Source organism: Triticum dicoccoides, chromosome 7B (assembly GCF_002162155.2).
Source record: "Triticum dicoccoides isolate Atlit2015 ecotype Zavitan chromosome 7B, WEW_v2.0, whole genome shotgun sequence".
In the NCBI taxonomy this organism is placed as follows: Eukaryota; Viridiplantae; Streptophyta; class Magnoliopsida; order Poales; family Poaceae; genus Triticum; species Triticum dicoccoides.
Genome location: NC_041393.1, coordinates 637931305 through 637937353, shown reverse-complemented (window position 1 = coordinate 637937353; position 6049 = coordinate 637931305). Strand labels below are relative to the sequence as shown.

Here is a 6049-nt window from a genome sequence, read left to right as displayed (position 1 = left end):
CATGGTAGCCCTTCGTGTAGGCGTCGAGTTTGAACGACCTTTCTTGTAGTAAAGTGTTGTTAATTGAGGTGCTTGATGATTATTTTTGCTACTGCAGTGCTGAAATGCTTCTGCATAATTTTAGTGGTCATAATCCCTTTGGTTTTTTTACTCCGCATATAAAATTTGTCTTAATTCAAATTTCGTACAGTTTGACTAAATTTAAATTTAAAAATATCAATATTTATAAAACTAAAGATGTACAATATGAAAATTAATTCCATACTATATCTAATGATACTGATTTGGTACTGTGAATGTTCATGTTTTTTCTTATAAACTCGGTCAAACTTTATGAAGTTTGACTTAAGACAGAACTTATATGCAGAGTAAAAAAACAAAGAGAGTATAATTTATTTATAGTTTCTTTAATAATTTGGCTCAATGAATCCTCGATATCTCAACTAACTCCCTACTGATCAATTGCTTGATTAATATACATCTCTTTAATTGTAGAAAATAACATGGAAATAAAGATTTAATTAGCAAATAAGGGTGTTGTGCTCACCTGTACAACAGCAATGCATAGCAGGGTGCCGTGCATACCAACGACCAGCGAAGCGAGCAATATTGCCACCGGACCTATCAGAAACTTCAGGACCAATGAAACCATTGCGATCGCGTAGCCGCAAGGAATGAACTGTGGTTGTGGCGCCATGAGCGTCCCTGAGATGCACGACATGGTGTACTGATTTACGTCAACAAAGGTTGATCGGGACGGTAAATACAGTTTGATGACTACATGGAGCCACTGAATTCCAGGCGTAAGCAAAGAATGGACGGACCTGATGAGAACATGCTTAGACCAATTGTTGTAGTTTGTATGGTTAACAAAGAATCGAGGATTATTTTTGGCATCTTGATACCACACCCGCAAAAACATGTAGATGTGCATGTATTACGGCGACAAACAAAAGAGGAGAAACCGTATATATTTACATCTATCTATATACTAAAACCAAAATAAGTTATAAAAGGAGAGAGAGGAAGGTTAGATATCCTGGACTTAAATAGTTTGTAGTGTTTAGTGTTTAGATCTAAGGTCATTGGCTAGTTCCTTTGGACTTCTGGATGGCTTAGGGTAAGGATTAAGCTCAGCCCCAAAGAACTTGCTTCTAGCCAGTCTTAATTTCTAGCCACCGTCCCTCTCTTTATAGCTGGCAATACAAATTTTGATTAGATTGAGATCATATGACTTAATATTATCAAGAACGGGCAATCTAATTTCTGATTAGTTTGGAATCATATGCCTTAATCTTATCAAGAGCCGGCAATCCAAATTTTGATTAGTTTGTGCTCATAGTAATGTGTAACAACCTGTGTATTACTACTCTCTCGCGCGCACATCTAGCGCATGTCTTGAAGGATGGTAAAATGGGTACCCATTACCCACATACCCGGCGGATAAAGCCCTATTAGGGTCAGGGTACTAGATAAAAATATATTCATGGGTATATAAATAGCAAAATCTCAAACTCATCGGTAGAGCGAGTACGGGTATGGGTCATATAATCCATACCCGCGTACCCATATAAAATCTAGCATGTGTACTTCCCCTTCATTTATTGTACTTGTTATGTTGCCAAAATTCTATTGCGGTGCTTATGATGTGGCCTTATGTAGAGCTGAATTAGCTATATACTCTGTGTTAAGTTTGTGAACTTAAAATGTATGATTATGTTCTACTATTTATGACTATGTGTTGTTGTTTACAAGTAAGTATTGATGTTAATGAGAATTTTTGATGTTTGTGTTGTGTTGATGTTTATGAGTATGCTCTGTTGATATGATGTGTTGTTAGTATATTATGATTATATGTTTCTGTTTATGACCGCATACTGCTCAAGTCAATGTGTGTTGCAAATGTGAATACTTTTACCTGCGGGTACCCGTTTACCCTGTCGGGTGGCGGCTACGGAAAAAATTGTACCTACTGACGGGTATTGGTATGGATGATGGGTAAGGGATGGGGAAGGGTGCCGTGTGGCTCCACCCGTACCCAAACTCTATGGGTGCTCTCGAAGTGACAATGTTTTCATCCCTTCTTCACCCACATCCACCTTGAAATGTGATGATAGAGTTATCACCTCGCTTGAGCACCTTGTTAACTTCCTCCAGAGTCAAGGTGTCTGCCACAAGACATCATCCACAATGGTACCACTCTTAGAGGCTTCTTGTTCTCTAGCCTTCGAGTCTCTCTCTCTCTCTCTCTCTCTAACCCTAGCTTATATATATTCTCTTAGGGCATCTCTAACACCGACTCGCAAATCGGACACCGTATTCGTCCGTGGACACGGATGCGGGAGCCGGCTATCCAAAGGTAGTCGCATATGTCCGGTTGCATTTCGGTTGAAATATAATGAAATTGAACAAATTTGATGCATATATAAACAACCCGAACGATATTCATTCATACTTGGATACTTTTTTTACTTAAACCTATATGGGTTTTGACACATTTGAACTAGACCGGGCTCTAAATCTAGCCTAAATAACCATCGGCAGCCATTCCCCATGTTCGGTAGGCCAAGAGCCCCGGGAACTGAAACTCCGCCTCTGCCTTCGCAGTCTGCAAGCGGTTAATCGGCCAACGATGATGAGTGTGCCAAGCTTGGCTTCAGTAGGAGCAAAAGAGCGGTAGCCTTCCTCGGACCTGGGTGTCAGCGACATCCCACGCGCTTCCTTGCTGCCGGCATCGACCGCGGACGGGCCGGCTTCATGGCGCGGCCATGGTGCTGTTGTCAACCTCGTCCTTGCTCTTACAGTAGACTTCATTTGCCGCTTCATCGATCTCCTTGAAGGCGTCTTCTAACTCCGCCTGACGGATGCAGTACTGCCAGCGGTCGCGACAAATTTTGCGGGTGGTGCAGAAGGATTCAAGCAACGCCTTCTGTTCACCCACGTCCACGCCCGTCACGATGGTCGGGTGACAAGGAGTTCCTCCTCCGCGCGTTGGTTCTCGTCGAGGAGACGAAGGTTGTACTCCTAGTCCGCCTGCGCCTATCGGAACGCGGCCCGCCGCTCTTCCAACACCATCTCGGTGTAGTGAGCACGGACCTCGTCCATGGTGATGTCGGCATTGGCCGACGAGGACCGAGGCACCGGCTCGTCATCCGCCGCCTCTTCCATTGACATGTTTGCTTCCATCTGTGCTGGCCTACCAGCCGGCAGCACTAGCGGTGATCTCCTTCTTCCGCTCGAACGATAGGTTGTCCCAAATGGCTTTGGAGCTCGAGGAAGCCATGGCAGGCGTGGTGCAGAGAGGAGAAAGGGAGCAGAGAAGGATGGATGCGGCTATAGCTGGGTTGGAGTGTAAATAACCGGCGGATGGTAGATGTGGCGGGGTGGTTAATGATAGGCGGCAGACGGACGGATGGGTGGCATCGAAATAGGTTCCTCAGGCAACCATGCATGTTTAATGTAGGCAGGCGGAATGACGGTTGTCGTTTGAACGCGAAAAAATCACGTGCACCGGGAAGTGGTGCGGGCGGCGCTCTCGGCCGGCGTGCCGCTTCAATGCCGGAGCGGAGGAAAAATCATGTCCCGGACGGTCGGCTAATCGATACAGATCCACGTGGATGTCAAAACATGTCCGAACCGAACCACATAATCCAGATGCGGGTGGTTTGAGGGTCCGCGTTGAAATGCCCTTAGAGTGGAAACCGTTTATTCAGTGCCCGTGCTAGATAGCTGTGCAGCTGTTGTTTTTCAATGGAATCAAATACTAGTACGTAGTATCAAGCAGGAATGGAAGGGACTTACTTGAAAGTGATTAGAGCCCAGACGAGGCCAAGGAAGCTAGCATAGGTATTCGGAATCCTGAGAACCTTTTTCCCTGTCATGAAAGCGATATGCCTCATCGATGGAGACGCCGGCAGCGAGTCATCCTCTGCCTCCGCGCCCTCATCATCTTCACCAGCACACACCTCCGTCGTGAGCGCTGCCGCCGCCTGCTGGCCAGCCACGGCCATGCCTTGTTGTCTGGTGTGCTCCGTGCTTTCAACGTTCACGGTTACTTGGTGGGCTCGCTCAACTGCCGCAATGGCGCGTTTCTCCGGCGACCCGGGGCCGGCCTTGGTGCTGCCGTCCGTCGCCGCCATGTACTCGTACATGAAGATGACGACGTTGTACCAGAGGCAGAACTGCATCACGACGATCTGCTTCATGAGGTCCTTGGACGCGGGCCCGTACATGCCGCCGAGGAGCGGCACGCCCATGATGATGGTGCTGGGCAGCTGCGCCACGGAGAAGGCGGTCACCACCCACTGCAGCGGGGAGACCGCAACGTTGCAGCCGCCGCCGCCGCCCCCGCCGGTTTCTCGCCGCGGCAGCGGGATGAGGGCCACGCGGCCCACGCCATGAGGCCTAGCAGCATGGCCCCCTTCTGCAGCGTGTCGGCGGCCACGAGGCGGACGTTCATGGCGTAGGGGTCGTTGGTGGAGACCATGTCGAAGACGAGCGCCGGCAGGGCGTAGGTGGCGACGAAGTGGTTGATCCCCGCGCACTGCTCCTCGGAGAAGGCCTTGAGCCAGCGCACCGACGCGTAGCCCAGCGCCGCCGTCGTGTACAGCGGCGCCATCGTCTCCACGACGTGGTACACGCCCGAGCCCGTGATCATGATCGGTGGATGCCCTACTAGGCTAGCTTAGCTTGATATGGTGACTGGCGAGATCGATCGATCTAAGCCGTACCAGTGATGGTGCTTTGGGGTTCCTGCAGTCATTGCATTGTAGGAGTACTACATATAGTGCCATAGTGGCCTGGCCAGGGTGTAGTCTGTGGTGCCGTGGCACGTCGCAGGACGCAAGTTGACGTGGACGTTAACGACTCGGCTTCTTCACTGCCGTACTAAATGGCCGGCACCACTGAGTGACTAACGTCATGGAATTCTTCCACTGCCGATTAACAGGACTGCTCAGCGGCGTATGAGCTATGCGTGAGAACCTCGATAAGCTAGGTAGTGGTACAACCGTACAAGTCTTTTGGCTCCTCAATGTGCATGTGTGTCTGCGTGCGGTCTCGTGATTATGACCTGAGGATCGAGTGCGTGCAACACAGCGCGCACGTCTCTTGACATGGGGTCACCTTCATTTTTTTTTTGACGGGTGGGGTCACCTTCATTTGCACTATGGGTGATCGATCAACAGTGTCCCTATGTCATAGGATTTGCCAAAATTCACAGGTGTCAGCTCAAGCCAAGTGCTATAGTAACAGCTCCGTCCATGTCTCTCTTGCATGCAAACGTGCCGTGGGAGGCATGGTTGTTTGACGAAACGCGATGTTGATCCCTCACTTTCTTTCGGAAAACACATTTCTCGTGCCTACTTTGGAAGCCAAAATGAGTTGTTATTTTCGTTCTAGGCTTTCTAGCTATGGTCTCTCATTGCATATTATCAATGAAATTAGCGTGTACGTAGTACTCCGTACTCATATTGACTACGAGCAATGCTAGATCAACATACTGTTTTACTGAGTTTTACGGATCAATCCAACATGGCAGTCTGTGATTGGAGGTTAGTTGGGGTACTCGGCCCACCCAACTGAAAATCAGGGGAGGCAAGTTTAGTTTGTTGGAAACGCTATGTATTAGCCCCGTAACAGTCCGTTGTTCTAGCATTTTCGTATTGACTGCTACTCCTTGTTAGCCATGCATGCGTCAAAACGAGGAACTTTTTTCCCGAAAACAAGTAGGAGCGTCCACCACGATCCCTCCATCAAGTGACATGTACATTGTTTTCTCCAAGGAAAATTCATTAGGGCAACTCCAACGCTGCCTCGACGCTATCTGCATACATTTCAAACACTATTTCAATAAACCGGATGAAATTCATGCAACCACAGCGGATTTCATGCAAACCGGACGATTTTTTTTACATTTAAACATATTTTAACTAAAAAAAAGGTAAAACCATGTGCATGTTCGGCCGCGCGGGGCTCCTTCCCATTTGTTATGTCATCTCCAATCCACTCCTAGCAAACAAAAACTCTAAATAGAACCCATCTGGACTTG

At 47.9% G+C, this 6049-nt stretch overlaps 1 pseudogene; it reads right to left on the bottom strand.

Moving 5' to 3' along the window:
- LOC119337065 overlaps positions 1-4657 on the bottom strand; it is a 5921-nt pseudogene extending 1264 nt beyond the window's left edge.
- Between the last annotated feature and the right edge of the window lie 1392 nt (positions 4658-6049).